Source organism: Macrotis lagotis, chromosome 2 (assembly GCF_037893015.1).
Source record: "Macrotis lagotis isolate mMagLag1 chromosome 2, bilby.v1.9.chrom.fasta, whole genome shotgun sequence".
Lineage (NCBI taxonomy): Eukaryota > Metazoa > Chordata > Mammalia > Peramelemorphia > Peramelidae > Macrotis > Macrotis lagotis.
Window position 1 is genome coordinate 190778975 of NC_133659.1, and position 17330 is coordinate 190796304.

At 41.6% G+C, this 17330-nt stretch overlaps 1 protein-coding gene across 12 annotated transcripts in view; it reads left to right on the top strand.

Annotated features, from left to right (window-relative positions):
- SRCIN1 (SRC kinase signaling inhibitor 1) overlaps positions 1–17330 on the top strand; it is a 126347-nt gene that overhangs the window by 22847 nt on the left and 86170 nt on the right. Inside the window, exon 1 of one of the 12 annotated variants that reach the window (XM_074224110.1) lies at positions 6338–8864. The exons of the other annotated variants lie outside the window; for them this stretch is intronic. The gene's annotated coding sequence lies outside the window, so the exon portion shown is untranslated. Of the gene's footprint in view, positions 1–6337; positions 8865–17330 lie in introns of those variants that run through there. 12 annotated transcript variants of the gene reach the window in all.

Consider the following 17330-nt stretch of genomic DNA (forward strand, 5'->3'; position numbering starts at 1 on the left):
CTGACTTCCCCAATTCCTACTGCAGGTTCTCACTACAGGGCTGCTCTGAGGCCAGTGCTCACTCCACACTCACCCTGGTGTGGCAGAGTTCTCTCACCACCGCTTCAAGCTGTTCCCAGTGATCCCTGGGCCAGGATGTCTATAAACTGCCCCCTCTGCCATGGACCCAGTTGCCCCCAGGGATCTAGGCACCCAGCCCAACTGCATGCTCACAGTGGCTTTTTCCAACCCCCAATCCCAGTGTAACAGATCTTTCCTGCGGAACTTCTAAGTTGTCTTGGGAAATTGTATCACCCAGTCTTTCTGCCCCTCTAAATTTTGGCTAGAGTTATAATTTGATGGCTTTTGGAGTTTTTTTGGGGAACAAGTTTCTTGGAATTCCTGCCTTCACCTGCCATCTTGGCTCTACTCCCATCTTGGCTCTGCCCCCATCTTGATTCCTCCCCCATTCAGCTTTTGAATTTTTATTTTTTTATTTATAATATTATATATATAATATTTATTATTACTAGGTTCCTGGGATATTCCTGATAATTTGTTAGTTTTTCTGACCTCAAATCTACATTTGCCAATTAGAACTGTCACCCATTGCTTGAAGTTTTGTCTTCTTTGGTCAGGCAACACAAAATTCATCCCTCTTCTGAGTAACAGACCTTCAAATACTTAAAAGACTACTATCAGGTGATAGTCTTCCCTCTTTCCTCACTCCTTCCCTCCTTCCCCCTTCTCATTTATCTTCTTTGGGTTAAATATATGAAATTGAACCTCTTAGCATCATCTCAAAGGCCATTTACCATCTGATTTCTCTCTTTGGAAGTTCTCAAGATGCTCAATGTTTTCCCTAAAATATGTAGATCTCAGACCTTAACCAAAATGATCTGTCTGTTACCAGATGGTCTAATTATTCCCTCCCTAGTCCCAAGGCACATTCTTCCTCTCTTAACTCAGTTTACAATCAAATTTGCTCTTTTCCCTACCTTATAGTTTGGGGAATCGATTTTTTGAACCCCTGGTGGAAGAATTTGCACTTATTACTAGTAAATTTCATCTTAAGATTTGGCCCATTGTTCTAACTAATCAAGACCCTCTGGTTTCTGGTTCTGACATACAATAAATTAGCCATCCCTCTCCACTTTGTATTCTGTTTTTATGGCCTTTTTTTAGGTTTTTACAAGACAATGGGGTTAAGTGACTTGCCCAAGGTTACACAGCTAGGCAATTAGTAAGTGTCTGAGGCTGGATTTGAACTCAGGATCTCCTGACTCCAGGGCTGGTGCTCTATTCACTGCACCACCTAGCTGTCCCCTGTATTCTGTTTTTAAAAAGGGAATGAAATTTTCTTCCAAACCCTCAGCCTCCTATATCCCTGCCTCAAGTCTCTCCCCTCTCTAAATAAAGCTCCACACCTCAGTGACATTCCTAAAGCATGATTACCCATGTCATTATCCTAGTCTAAACTCTAGTTTAGATTGGATTCAAGTGCCTTTGTTTAACATGCAAGGTCTTTCACAACCCATCTCCATCCTATCTTTCCGGGTTTTTTACATATTATTCCCCATTCTTTACTTTATGGTCCAGAGAGACTGACCTTCATGTTCTTCACACTGGATCATTCATTTCCTATCTCCATTTTTCTGCACAATCTATGTATCCTGCCTGGAATGCACTTTCTCCTCATCTTCTCTTAAGATCTCTGAATTTTTTTTTATTTTTTTTAATTTATTTTTATTAAAGATATTATTTGAGTTTTACAATTTTCCCCCAATCTTGCTTCCCCCCCCCCCCCAGACAGCACTCTGTCAGTCTTTACTTTGTTTCCATGTTGTACCTTGATCCAAACTGGGTGTGATGAGAGAGAAATCATATCCTTAAAGAGAACAGAATTCTCAGAGGTAACAAGATCAGACAATAAGATATCTATTTTTTTTCTAAATTAAAGGGAATAGTCCTTGTACTTTGTTCAAACTCCACAGCTCCTTATCTGTATACAGATGGTGCTCTAATTTGCAGACAGCCCAAAATTGTTCCCAATTCTTGTACTGATGGAATGAGCAAGTCCTTCAAGGTTGAACATCACTCCCATGTTGCTGTTAGGGTGTACAGTGTTTTTCTGGTTCTGCTCATCTCACTCAGCATCAATTCATGCAAATCCCTCCAGGGTTCCCTGAAATCCTGTCCCTCCTGGTTTCTAATAGAACAATAGTGTTCCATGACATACATATACCACAGTTTGCTAAGCCATTCCCCAATTGAAGGACATTTACTGGACTTCCAATTCTTTGCCACCACAAACAGGGCTGCTATAAATAGTTTTATACAAGTAATGTTTTTACCCTTTTAGATCTCTGAATTTTTTAAAGATCAATTTAAATATCTCCTATAAAAGTTCTCTTTGACCCCCTCAGCCACTAGTATCATCTCCAAATTACCTTGTATTTATTTTATGTATTCTTACTTGTGAATGTGTTGTCTTCCCTATAGACTATAAACTCCTTGAAGACAAGAACTATTTCTTTTGTTTTTGAATCCCTAGCCTCTAATTAATAACTGGCTTATTAAGATAAGATATGCTCTTGGTAAAGTCATGAGGGCTATATTTACCTTTTCTAGATGTTCTCTGGATCACTCTTTTTAATATTATGTTCTAGAATTAATTATTCCCTCCCTTAATGAAATTGTGTTCATTGACCTGGAGTTTGCAGAATCCATTCTCTTTCCATTAAAAACAAAACAAAATTGGAATGAGCTTTCCCCTTTTCCATTCCTATGATATCTCTCCCACTCATAACAGTCTTTCAAGGATGATTGACAGTGACTCAGTTGTGCTTTCAGGATCTTGCTAAGGTAAAATTCCTTCTCCCCTGTTGACTTAACCAAAAAAGCTCCATGGTAGCTGTTTGGTTCAGTCATTTCAGTCATGACCAACTTTTCTTGATCCCATTTGGGGCTTTCTTAGCAAAGATACTGAAGTGGTTTGTCATTTCCATCTCCAGTTCATTTTACAGATTAATGAAGAGACAAACAGGATTAAATGACTTGTCTAAGACTATACAGCTAATGAGTGTCTGAGGTTGAATTTGAATTCAGGTCTTCTTGAGTATAAAGCCAGCTCTCTATCTACTATAACATCTAGTTGCTCCTCATGTTGTCTTTTTATCTGTCTACTCTTCTTGGGTTTCCACTCTCTACTATTCCTTATGGTTCTGTACTTTCCAGTTCAAAGACCTTTCTTTATTGAAGAGAAAACCAAAGTAAAGGAAACATTGATCATCTAGTTCTTTCTTTAATAGGACCCCCCCACCACCAGCAGGGGGATTAATTTGGCTCAAGAGAGAAATGAAATGCATATGCCAGGTGGGATTGCTAGCAGGACAACTAGCAGAGATGTTTATTCATAGTATCAGACAGTTCTTTATAGCAGAAAATCACAAAATTAGCATATAAGATAAAACAATGCTGTTTCTCAAACTTGCACAGGAAATAACCTAGCAGGATGTAACCCAGGTCAAGAGGTTCAGGTACAGGGCTATCACACAAGTGAGGGCATGGATGATGCAGTTGTGTTATCACAGCAGAGTTGAGAGCCTTCACCTTGGAGGTCACTTAAGCTTGGGCTTTTAGTCATAACTGACCTTTAACTCAAACTCACCCAAGCAGCTTTCAGCATTTCTTCTCTGGGGGATTTTTGTCATTGTCTCATCAGCCTCAGAGAGCAGTAGTCCTGTCCTTTCCCTAATCATACTCTTTCCCCCAATGTAGCTGGCAAGGGGAGCAACCATTTTTATTCTTGTGAAGTACCAGAAAGATACCACAAAAAAAAAGGGCCCAGAGAGACACCTCAGAGAGGAAATTCAGAGACCCTAAAAGGAAAATCTCCAAAAAGAGAGATCCTGCAGAAGGGACCCTAGACAAAAAGATTCTTGAGAGGGAGATACCCCATCCTGAGATCCCACAGTATGGCCCCCAAACACAGAGGGGTCCCCTGCCAGAATCATGGGACTTGATAAGAGAAGTGGAATGGGGTGCCCTATTGGGACCCATCTCCACTTCTCCTAGAGGGCAAGAAATAATTGTGGGCATGGGACAATGCATGCAGGCACAGCAGGCATCCCTGATGCTGCCTTAGGCACCAGCATCTGTCTTGTTTGGGGAAAAATTAATGATCCTGGCATCATTTGGAAAACATTCCCTGACTCATTTACACCAAGCACACACATCACCCTCATACTCCCTACCGAGTCTTCATCTACCACAGTCTGTCCCTAGTAGGTTTGGCACAAAGGACCACAATTGTGAGTTCTCCTAACCTATACCCCTTACTGTGGTACAGCTGAGACAAACTTTCCTGCCATCTTGGTTGAAAGTCAAAGCCTTAGACTTTATATGCATGGCTACAAGAGCTCCAAATACATTAGGTACCATTTAGTTGAATCCCCTCATTTTTTACATTTGAGGAAAATGGGGCCTAGAGAAGGGGGGGAAAACAGCTGGAGAGTGGCAGAGCTGAGGCTTGAACCTAGATTTTTTGAGCTCTCCCTGGGATTTGAGCCTAGAATGTTCACAGGGTCCTTTATTATTGGAGGCAGGTGGGACAGAACTGGCAGCCTTTGCCCACTAACCTCTTCTGCTCTGAACCAGCATCTTCTCTATGCTTTCAATACTGCTCTCAGCTCCTCCCTGCTCTCCCAGGGGACTCTCAGAACCTGTTTTCATTTATTATGATTTCCTTCAGGTAGCAGACAGAGATATTTGGTTGATCATGAGGGGCCTCCAGTTCAATCCTCCATGAGGTGAAGGTACCCTGTGACCGGGAAAGGAGATCAGTTAGGGAAGTGACGAATGTGAGGCTCTGATTGACCTGTCCTCTGCATTGTATGAAGGATAGTATTAAGAACACCCAAGGGCAATGCTTGACTGGGCTCTGCTTCCCCCCTCCTCTCCTCCTATATCTCTCAAATCTTTCTCCCAATTATTCTTCTCCTGTCTCTCTATTTCCCCTCTTTCCCTCCCTCTCTTCTTTCCCTTCTTTTCCCCTTCCCTCACCTTCCCCTTGCCCCCTTTTCCCTGTCTTCTCTCCCTTTCCTCTCTTCTCTCCCCTTTCCCTCATTTTTCATTCTCTCCTCCTCTCCTCCTTCCTCTCCTTTTCCTCTTCCCTTCCACTTCTTTTCTTCTTGCCCCTTTTCTCCTCCCTTCTCCTCCTTCTCTTCCTTTCCTTTCCCCCTCATCAGTCTCAACAGAGGAAAATGTTCCTGGTAATCTAATTCCTCCACCCCAGTCCCAAGACCCCAGGCTCCTTGGGGGAGAACTGGTCTGCCTTAGGGGAGGGCTTCAGAGGAGCATCATACTGCCTGACTCTGGTCTTGGGTTAAAGGACAGTTATGACTAAAAGCCCAATTCATTAGCAGAAGTGGGGGTGAAGATAAGCAGGAGAGGAACCCCAATCAATCAAGCAGTCAACCAATGAGCATTTATTAATCTATTAGAATCAATAATTCTATGTGAGATGGGAATACAAAGACAAAAGTGAGCACTCCCAAGTGATTGGACTGAATGACATTGGAGTTGAATTGGGTATGCATGTCCGAGAGTCAGTGTAGCATAATGCAGAGGACCATCTCAAGAGTCATGAAGACCTGGGTATTTGATCTTCCTCTGACAGATACCTGCTATGTGACCCTGGACAAGTGACTTAATCTCTCACTGCCTCTAGAGAATTCCCTATGAATAAATGTTGTTTCGAAGTGACATTGCTAGAGGAAGTTTTCAAGGAGTTTATCTTCCAATGGGGAATACAGAATGCCTATCTAAAATTATATGCAAGATACAGACAAAAGAGATAAACTTTAAAAGGGAAAGTTGGTAGTAATTGAAGGATTAGGAGAAGTATTCAGCAGAAGGAAGAGCTTAAGCTCAATTTTGAAGGGAACCAGGGATTCATCAGGTGCTGATGAAGAGGGAAAGAACTGCAGATATGAGGGACAGCTAGTACAAAGACAGTTCATCCAATGAGAAATTGAGGTTAGAACTCAAGAAGAATATTCCAGAAGGAAGGATTCATAAAAAAAAAAATGCAACCAGCGCCTGCAACTCCATAAAGAAATGGGGAAGACTTAGGGTTGGGAAGGAATCTCTAGACCAGGGGTGGAGAACCTTTTTTTTCTGCCAAGGGCTATTTGGATATTTATATATTTATTATCTCTCTCTCTCTCTCTCTCTCTCTCTCTCTCTCTCTCTCTCTATATATATATATATATATATATATATATTACATATATTTATAATATCATTTGCCTGCTTTATTTGGTTAAATATTTAATTAATTTACCCCTAATAATCTCCTACATCTATTGAATTTTGAGTCCCGTCTGTGATTACTGTGGCAACACTGGACCATTCCCCACCTTTGTTCTAGACCTTGGAAAGATTATTCTTCTTTCAGGGAGTCTGAGCTAGATTGTTGGATAACTGACAAAATGACCTCCAGGTCAGCCCTGGAGAGAGCTTTGTCTGTCTAGTTTTCTACCTTGTGAAAAGTTCACTCTTTTCTTAGTGAACTTTACCCCCATCCCCACCTTCTGAGATCATACGTAACTAGGATAAAGGAGGATTGAGAGAAGAAATGTACTGAGGAGTAATGAGGAAGGTAAAGAGAGGGAAAGAAGCTTGGAATTTCTTGAGTTTTCTTTGCCTGTTCCTGATTCCGTCTATTCCCCAAGTCTACCTCCTTCAGGAAGACCTCCAGGACTAAGTGTGTCCAGGAAATATTATCAATTCTCTCATACTATTCAGTCTCCAAACATCTGGACACAACAGCTGCTTCTCCCTGGGATGTCTACGTCATGGGTAATCAGTGGGAAAATTGGAAGATGGAAATGGCAGGGGGCTCTAAAAAACCCTTTCAGGGAAACGTGATCTGGTTGTATATGGGTCTGAGCCAGTGGAGTGAATGCCTGAAAAATTGTATGCAAGAGTACATGTCTGTGCCTGGGTGTATTTCTGTGTATACAGACAGAAAAGGTTGGATGCTCTCTGTCACTCTTTCCTGTCAGAGACAAAAGGATATGGAGTTATACTGCAGTGTGGAGGGAGTATGTTGAGCTCACTCAATCACTTAATAGACAAGTATTTATTAAGCACTGATTATATACCAGGTCAGGCTAGGTGCTAGAAATAAGAAAGAAAGAAAGAAAGAAAGAAAGAAAGAAAGAAAGAAAGAAAGAAAGAAAGAAAAAGAAAGAAAAAGGAAGGAAGGAAGAGAGAGGAAGAGTTAAAAGAGGAAAAAAAGAAAGAAAAAGAAAGAAAAAAGAAAGGAGGAAAGAAAGAAAAAGAAAAAAGAAAGAAAGAAAGGTGGAAAGAAAGAAAAAAGGGAGGAAAGGAGGGAGGAAAGAAAAAAGAAAAAATAAAGGAAGAAACATTGCCCTTAAAGAGCATATATTTTATCAGAGGAATGAATTAGGAATGGTTTTCTGGCAGAATAAGTAGGAAATATAAAGAGGGTAGAACTGAGGGAGGTCATAGAGACCCTTCCCCTAGAGGTCTCAGTGGACACCCACTTGTCTAAGGGGTGGTGAGATCTGAAGACAGAAGACAGAGAAAATATCATCTGAGAACTGGAGCAGAGACCTGAGAGCAGAGGTCAGTCCAAGAAGCTTCTGCCCCCTAGGATAGTGTGAGTACTCACCTGATATAACAGTCAATACTCCTTCTAATAACTTCATGGAGTCTCCTCTGCTCCTTTAATCCTCTCCGTGAAAAGACAGGAAATGATGAAGATGAAGATGAGGCTTTTAGTAAATTGGATTTTTTTTTAAATTATGATAGCAACTTTTCACTACTTAGCACAATATCACATAGTATCCTACAATCTCCAAGTCTTCCAAGGACCCCCTCATCCCAGACCCCATTGTAGAATATTTAAATCACTGTTGCTCACTTCTCCTAGGAAAAGAATAAACAAGACAGGAGACTTCCTCTGGGGAGAGGTTGGGTCCCCATCATCCTATTTATTTAATCTGTAGATGTGTAAATTGGGGAGGGGGGAAGAGGGAAGAGAGTATACAGAGTTCAGGGGCTTGATATCTGGCCTTTGTATTTCTTGAAACAAAGATGGCTTTCAGTCTCAATTTCTGGGTCAATTTTGGGAGACTATCTATTCTGGGGAGTCTTCTTTATTTTCTGTCTGTCTTCTGTCTGTCCTTTGTCCAGTGTGTGTCTGTTCCATCTCTATCACTTACTCCCTTCCCTGATGAAGTCCCTTACTTTGACCTTGATTCTTATTTCCCCATTCGTAATTCTCCAAGATTCCCCCCAAAATGCAGGCCTTTTTTTTTTTAGTTTTTTTGGTAAGGCAATGGGGTTAAGTGGCTTGCCCAAGGCCACACAGCTAGGTAATTATTAAGTGTCTGAGGCCAGATTTGAACTCAGGTACTCCTGACTCCAGGGCCAGTGCCCTATCCACTGTGCCACCTAGCCACCCAGATGCAGGCCTTAGGCAAGAGCCTAAGTACCTATTCTGTCTATTTTGGCCCTCTCCTAATGCTTGTGGCATCTCTGTATGTCACTGAAGTACCTGAAGACTTCTCTCCCATTCCCCAAACTTGTGGCATCAATGTATGTCAACAAAGAACCTCTATGGTTTTCCATCCAAAGACCAGTTCTTGGAAATTCTCCCCATGTGACAATTGAGCCTCCTAATGGCACTATCCCTGTCCCTAGTATCAGACCCTCCCCTATTAGTTGCAGTCTACTGCCATGAAGGTATAATCATTCATGAGTTTCCTCCTTTCCTATCCCTTACCCAGGGCTCCAGCATGCAGCGGGAGGGAAGCCAGGAGGACTCTGTTCCCTATGTTTAAAGTCTCCAGGTTAGTAAAGGAGAGGAAGAGGCAGCGACTCCCATCCCCTTCACTCCTTAATCTGAGTGCTTTCCTGAAATGCCTGGCTCAGGGGGCCTAGAGCACATCTGAGTAAGTGGGGGCAGGAACCAGGGTGGGATTCCTGGAGAAAGAAGGTCCTGGACCTGGAGGGAAGAAGGGAATCTGACTAAAAATGTTTACCTTTTTCATTGTAGGGAGGGAGGGGAAGGGACTGGCAGTGACTTGAACCCTGGGATACTCTGAGCTCAGTGGTTCAGGCTCCTTGGGGGAGAACTGGTCTGCCTTGGGGGAGGGCTTCAGAGGAACATCCTACTGCCTGGCCTCTGGTCTCTGCAAGTTGAATGGAATGGATTGAATTGCTGGGAAAGGAGGAGCAGAGATGGGAGGCTGTAGATGGCATTTATCCAATATCCTTGAGGAATTGGGGTTTGCCACTAGATGGCACAGTGGATAGAGCCCGGAGATCTGAGTTGAAATCCATTCTAAGACATGGGACAAGTCACCTAACTTCTGTTTGCTTTAGTTTCCTCAACTGTAAAAAAGGGATAAATAAGAGCAGCAGCTTTTCCAGGATCTTGTAAGTATAAAATGAAACAATATATGAATTAGCACTGGCCAGGAACATAATAGATGCTTTTAAAACGTTTATCCCATTCTGAGAAATTGGAAGATTAGCCTGGAGGAGGGCTCCAGGGAGAAAGGAAAATACCTTTGAAGGAGGTGAAGGAGTCTGGTCAGGTTAGAATAGTTGAAAAGAATGCTGGAACTGAAATTGGGAGCCCTGGGTTCAAATTCTGAGTTTTCCACTTATGCCCTGTATGACACTGGGCAGATTTCCTAGTCACTCTGGGCTTCCTGAAAATTCTCAGAAGGAAGGGGATACCCCAATTTGCAACTGGAGTCTGTAACTTCATTGAGAAAGGTTTTCAGGGGACTAAACCCAAGAGAGAGTCTTAGTCCTCCTGGTTTTGACTTCCTCACCTGTAAAATGATGGGTTTGGAGTAGATGACCTCACAGATGCTTCTAGCTTTAACTCCATAATGATCTTGATGCTTGTCCTTCATTCTCAAAGAAGACCATGGTATCAGGGAAGTGATGCCATGACATGCCTGTGAATTGGATTTTAGTGAGAAGTTGCCTCACTTTCTCCTCCAGAGTCATCTGAGTCCAGTGGTCAGATTTGAATCAGGATGACTGGAAGTGACCCTGCCAAGGAAATCAGGGTTAAATGACTTGCCCAAGGTCACACAGCTAGTGTCAAGTGCCTGAGGTTAGATTTGAACTCAGATCCTCCTGACTCTAGGGTCAGTGCTCTATCCACTACATCACATAACTGATTGGAGAAGTGAAAAGGGTGCAGGAGGGGAGCAGGCAAGACTAGAAAGATTTCCTGCCAGCATGAACAGATAGAAATCAGGAGATTGGAATTGGGGGAAGTTATAGGATTCCATCCTCTAGAGATCTCAATGGATGCTCTTCTGTCTGAGGGCTGGGTTGGGAAGTCTGGTATGGTGTGGAGACTGGGGAATGGATAGGATGAACTCTAGTGGACTCCTTTGGGAGAGGGAAGTACATATGAGAGACAATTTGAATATTTGTTTTTATAAATATATATATTTTTAAATGCTAGAAAATTAGCTGACTTTTAGAGCATATAAATATTTGGGGAATTGATTGTCTCTTGTGCAGGGCAAATTCAAAGAAGTATGCAGGGAATGCCCCATTTGAACCTTGCCCAGGCCATATGAATGCCTCCAGCTAGGGGAGGAGGATGAGAAGCAGGAATTTGCATTCACCTCCTAACTTTGAAGATGGGGCTTCTAGGTTCCTCTGAGTTAGAATCATAGACCTGGTGGGTGGCTCTGGAAGGCAGCAGCCAAAACCACTATGATGGCTTCTTAATAACACAACTCTGAAATGATTTATTTCATCTGCTTCTTAATTAAAATTTGTTTTTCTTATAGAGCTGCAGCCCTGATCCCTCTTTCCCCTTCCCTTCCCCATAAATCTGGGAAAATGATGAGGTTTTCCACTCTCCTTGCAGCTTCACTCATGAGTCATTACCCTTACTATGGCCATTGTCTATTGGAACTTTCCTAAGTAAAACACCCTTCTCATCCCAGGCTCTCTCTGCCTGAGGAAGATCTAAGACTCGGGCAGGCTCTCTCACTAAAAGAAATTGAATGATGCATGACTGCCAAAAAGAAGCTGTTAGTCCCTAGGGACTGTAAAGTATTAACCAAAGACTAAAGTCCTCACCAGAAGCATTCACAGCATCTTTGAAGGCAACCACAATCACTGTCACTATCATTATCAAATCATCTCATTACCATTTATTTATATATCACTTTAAAGTTTGTAAAGTACTCTACAAATAGGATCTAATTGCTCCTCCCAATAATCCTGTGCGAGAGTTGCTATTATCTCCATTTTACAGATGCAGAAAACAAATTATTTCTCAAGTCCTTCCTGATTGTCATCTTTCAGAATACTTGCTTCAAGGCTCAGTTCAGGTATACTTAGACTTAGATAGTGTGGAAAGAACAATCAATCAGGTTACAGGACTTCTCTTGGTAAATGTGGCCTCCCCGTCTTCATACAGAAATACTTTTGGTCATTTGGGAAAGATGTCGTCACTTCAGGGGCCCCATCCCCCATGAAGCTTTGTCACTTTTAATTTTCCTAGAGCATTTTTTGTCTGATTTCTCCTTTGCCCATTCACTCTCCTTCTTATATTATTCTTTTCAGGTACAGAATATATGCTTCTCTAGTAGGCCAGGTCTAATTTGGGTTAGTAGGAGATAAGAATGAAACAATTGTGGTCCTTTCCTTCCCCCCATTAAAGTCTTCCCTCTGAGATTACCTCTTCTCTATAGTGTATTTTTTTTTAAGGTTTTTGCAAGGCAGATGGGGTTAAGTCTTGCCCAAGGCCACATGGCTAGGTAATTATTAAGTGTCTGAGACCGGATTTGAACCCAGGTACTCCTGACTCCAGGGCCGGTGCTTTATCTACTATGTCACCTAGCTGCCCCTCTATAGTGTATTTTTGCAGCTAGATGGAGTCAGGAAGACTTAAATTCAAATCTAATCTTAGATACTAGTTGTGATCCTAAGCAAGATATTTAGCCTCTGTCTTTCTCAGTTTCCTCAGTAGTACTTACCTCTGAGAGTTGTTGAGAGATCAAATGAGATAATATTTATAAAGTGCTTGCTTCCTGCCTTGTTTGTAAAGTTATTTGCATATTGTCTTCCCCATTAAAATGTGAGCTTAGTGATGGGGGGGGGCTTTTATCTCTTTTTTTGTGTATCCTCTGAGCTTATTACAGCTCTTGGTAATCAGTAAACAATTAATACATGCTTGTTGACTGACATTTAAAATAGATTTACTTAACTAAAGTGTGGAAAGAATACTCATCCAGAATACAGGACTTGCCTTGGTAGATGTGGTCTCCCTTGTCTCCATACTGAAACACCATTTGGGAAGATTTGGTGATGTGTGAAGCCATGAGTTATTTGTCAAATCTGAAGGCACTGACTCCTCATAACCCGGTCTATGACTTTGAACCAATCAAGTTTCCTTGCCTCTTATGGGGAGGAAGCATACCTAGTCTCGTTTACATGGCAGGGACCTTGGTGGATATTGCTCCATGATAGAATGTAAGCTTCTTGAGAGCCAGTGCTATTTCATATTTATCTATATATCCATAGTGCTTTGCCTAGTGTCTTGTACATGCTAAAAGTTATTGAGTTAAATTGAATCATGAGGTATTGTCCTTGGTGATGAGGAAAAAAAAAATAGCATGCAGACCATGCCCTAAAAAAAAAATCATACACTCTAATAGGGAAATGAAGACATGAGTGCCAAAAAACTCTTTTCAGAAAGGAATAGGATAGATTGGGGGGGGGGGTGTGAATGAAGTATAATGAGGTATCTGAAGAGATATAGATCACTTTCAACAAGAGAAAATGAAGGAAGCCTTCAAGGAGGAGGTGGTACCTGGTTGGTTGGGCCTTGAAGCAGGATTTTCAATAATCCTGTTGTGGTTGTTGAGTTCAGTTGTGATTGACTCTTCTTGACCTAGTTTAGAGTTTTCTTGGCAAAGATACTGGTGTAGTTTGCCATTTCCTTTTCTAGTTCATTTTAGAGATGAGAAAATGGAGGCAAACAGGTTAAGTGATTTGCTCACCCAGCTAGTAAGTGTTTGAGACTGACTTTGAACTCAGGTCTTCCTGACTCCAGGTCTGGCACTTTATTCTATGCTCCTAGGAGGCAATTGGTGGCTAGATCTGGAATAAGGAAGCCCTGAATTCAAATCCAATCTCAAATATAACTAGTAAGGGCCCTTACAGTAGCCCTGGATAAATCACTTAACCTCTATTTTCTTCCACTGAAGAAGGAAATGGCAAAGTACTCCAGTATCCTTAATGAAAAAAGTTCCTTGTCAGAACTTATGTTCTATCTCTAGGCCTAGAGCAAAATAATTCTGGCACAGGGGACAGCAAAAGCAAAGGGGGTAATTAATATTCCGATTTAGCCGGAATAAAAGGAAGTGATGTGAACTAAGGCCAGGGAGATTGGTCAGGGGCAGGTTGTGAAGGGCTTTAATGGCAGTCTGAAGGGTTTGTGTTTTTCCCTAATGGATAGGGAGGACACAGTGGGAGTTTTGGAGCAGGGGTCAAGAAAGAGAATGATATGGAGGAGAGAAAAGGCATTACAAAGGTTATTTGGGCAGTAATGTGAAGGGTGGATTAAAGTTCCTGTTCTATCTCATCTGCTAAATGGAGGATGAATGGATGGGGATCTAAGGATAGAAAAGATAAATTAGACATAGATAGCCACTTCTTTTGGGGTTATATAATTTTTCAGTCATATTCTTTTTTTGTAACTCCATTTGGGGTTTTCTTGGCAAAGATATTGGAGTATTATGCCATTTCTTTCTCCAGCTCATTTTATGAATGAAGAAATTAAGGCAAACAGGGTTAAGTGACTTGCCCAGGTCACACAGCTAGTAAGTGTCTGAGTCTGAATTTGAACTCAGGAAGATGAGTCTTCCTGACTTCAAGACAGTACTCTATCTACTGTATCACCTAGCTATTCCAAGCCACATCTACCAAGGAAATGATATTTAAATAGATTTAATTGGCCTTAAACAATCAGCTATGGAGATGTTTAAATACTGAGTATTCAAATTGAGGATAGATTCACATCTAATTGGGGTCAGTCATACTTGTAATTACTACCACCACCCTACAAGCAGTTACAAACTTCTATCTTTAATTATTGATATGACTCTCTTACTTTGAGATGGAAGAAAAGAGAGACTGTTTCTTCATCCCCTTTCACCTTTCCCCTCTTTGATTTCCCAGGATCCCATTTGACTGGAGTCACACATCATGTGTAAATGTGTGCATATCAATTGTGAATCTATCTACCTGTGTATGTGTGTGTGTGTGTATGTGTGTGTGTGAGAGAGAGAGAGAGAGAGAGAGAGAGTCTGAATTGGGGTTCATGGAAAACACATCTGTGATATGTTCTGGAGGTTGGTTATCCTGTAATATTTCTGCTGATATCTAGGAACCAGTGGGAGGAAGTCAGGAAGCTGAGGAAGAGAGGTCAGATATGAAACAGGGGAAGGAGGTTGGATGCCTCACCTCACCCTTATTTCTCCCCTTCCCTTCTCGTTTCCTATTGCAGCTTCTCGTGATAATGGCAGACATAGCGACAACACAGCGGGCACACTGACAGGTGCTGAGAGCTGGGAGCTGTCAGCAGAGTTCCTTCCCCCATAATTACTGTCTGATGAGACACCAGAATTAGCCAGGGAGCAGAGCATCAGATGCAGATGTAGAGAATAGAGGTGGGGGTGGGGGGGTTCTTTTTCGTTTAAGTATGGGGCCATTCCCTGGTTAGAAGTAGAAATCTTACTGTGGTTGAATTAACAATGGGAAAGAGGAAGTAGGTTTGTAGTACTGTGTAGTTGTTGAATGTCAAGTTTTGTCATAAGATTCTGATTTAGTAATTTGAAGTTAGCTATGATTCTGAATACCTAGGTCTCAGTTTCTAGCTCTCCCTTCTTCAATATCCCAGTTCCTCTCCCCAGCCTCATCACCAGTCCTTGAATGTAGACAGTGAAGGCTGCTTTAAGATGTACTATTTAGTGGAAAGGAAATTAGACTTGGGAAAGTCACTTAACCTATTTGTGTCTGCCTCAATTTTCTCATCTGTAAAATTAGGGGGTTGTTCTTGATGATCGATAACATCTTTTTTGAACTCTAAAAATCCTGAGAATAGGAACAATTTGTTTCTTATTTTTGTCTCTATGTACAAGGTGCCTCATAATACCTGTTGAATGGAAATGAATAGGCCTTACTGGTGGACTGACAGTACAAGAATTCTCCAGGTGGGAAGTGGGTGGGTGTGGTCCTTGGAGCTAAGGCCTAAATCTTTCTGTTTGAGGTTTTCCTAATGTCTAGTAGCCCTGAACCTCAGAGCCCCAGGTGGGGCATCAGAGGGAAATGTCAAAACACTGACCCTATTACTTACCAGTATGACTTTGGTTAAGTCATTTCTCCTTTGTAAAATGAGGGCATGGGACTGGATCATCCCTAAAGTACCTTTCTGTTCTAAATCCTGAGATTTAAGCCCCCTCCCTATCTCCTCTACCCCAACTCTTTAGCTTAGTCAAGGAACAAAAGTCCATTTTCCTTAAAACCAGCAAGCATTTAAATAAACTGAAACATTGTAGAAGGGTTTAAATTTTTTTTTAACCTTGTAACAAAGGGAGGAAATGATATAATAAAAGCCGGTACAAAATCTAGGGTGGTTACTAACTGTAAACATCATAGTTACTATTTTATACAGTCTTGCTTCAAAGATCTAACCTTATGAGCCCATCCTTAGACCAATCTGATAGAGGAAGGAGAAAGAAATGGTTAGAAAAATATGTGACACTCGACCTAAGGTTGAGACCCAAGACTCCATAATAAATCATCCTTTAGCTCTCCTTAGGTCTGGGTCTGCCATTTCTTCTTGTGCAGATGAAGAAAGTAAAATCAAACAGGTTAAAAATGACGTTTCCTAGGTCACATAGGTAGTAAGTGGCATGGGTAGGATATGAACCCAGGTCTTCTGAGTCTCAAATAGAATGCTGGACCTGGCTGGAATCAGGAAGACCAAATCCTTAGTCACCTGTTGATTGTAACTTAACTTGTCTGTAAAATGGGATTAATAACATCACTTGTCTCACTAGGCTGTTATAATAAATTTAATTTAATAAATCATTTCATAAATCATTCCTTTACTTCCTTTCCATTTTCCCTTCCTTTTCTCCCTTCTTCCCTCACCCCACTCCTTTCTTTCTTTCCTTCTTTCCTTCTTCCCCTCTTTCTTTCTTCTTTTCCTTCCTTCTCAACTATGTGATGGCATGAATAATGGGGAAATCTACTAGAAGAGTCTAGGACCAGAATCCTAACTAAACAAGAGTATAGAAAATGTTTGACAAATCAGAGGTCCCCTTCACATTAGAAATATCAGTCAAAGAGCTCTAGAGTAATGGGCAGGCCCACACAGGAGGAGGCATCCAGGTCTCAGGAGAGCAGAATTTGCCAGAGGTGAATTCTGATCTTAAAACTTAAGTTATGTCTGTGTTTCGTGGCCAGGACTTGCAGATATGAGTTTGAAGCTGTTAAAGAGAAAGAGAATCCCCAGGGTATCATTTGTTCCTGACCAAAGTAGGGTGGGGCAGTTAGCTGGCACACCAGCACTGGAGTTAGGGGGATCTGAATTCAAATCCAACCTCAGATACTTACTAGCTGTGTGATCCTGTGCAAGTCACTTAACCCCAATTGCCTCCAAAAAATAAGAAAAGGAAAAAGGGGCAGCTAGGTGGCACAGTGGCTAGAGCACCAGCCCTGGAGTCAGGAGTACCTGAGTTCAAATGCAGACCCAAACACTAAATAATTACCTAGCTGTGTGGCCTTGGGCAAGCCACTTAACCCCATTGCCTAGCAAAAACCAAAAAAAAAAAAAGAAGAAGAAGAAGAAGCTAAGCTTTTAGAAGGTTCTTCCAACTGGACTCAACACCTCTCTGGATTTCCTGAGTTCTTGGTTTTTCTCTCTCACCTTAAATTGAAATTCAGAGCCTCCTTTGGTAAAGATGTTCTCCAGCACTGTAATGGGCCAAAGTGGGGAGAGGGAGGAAGTTGGAAGACATTTAGGATTATGACTTTGGGGGATGGCAGCCTAGTGTGTAGGGATGTACAGAGATCTGTTCAAAGTCCAGAATTATTCTCTTAACTCAGGTTTTTAGTGGTAGAAGACCTGATAAGTTGGAACTTCTGACTTTTCCACCAACTAAGCACCTACTAGGGCTAGGCATAATGATAAGTACTGAGGATACCAAAAAAAAAAAGTGAAAACTTCCCTAGCCTTCAAGGTGCTCACAGAAAGCAAA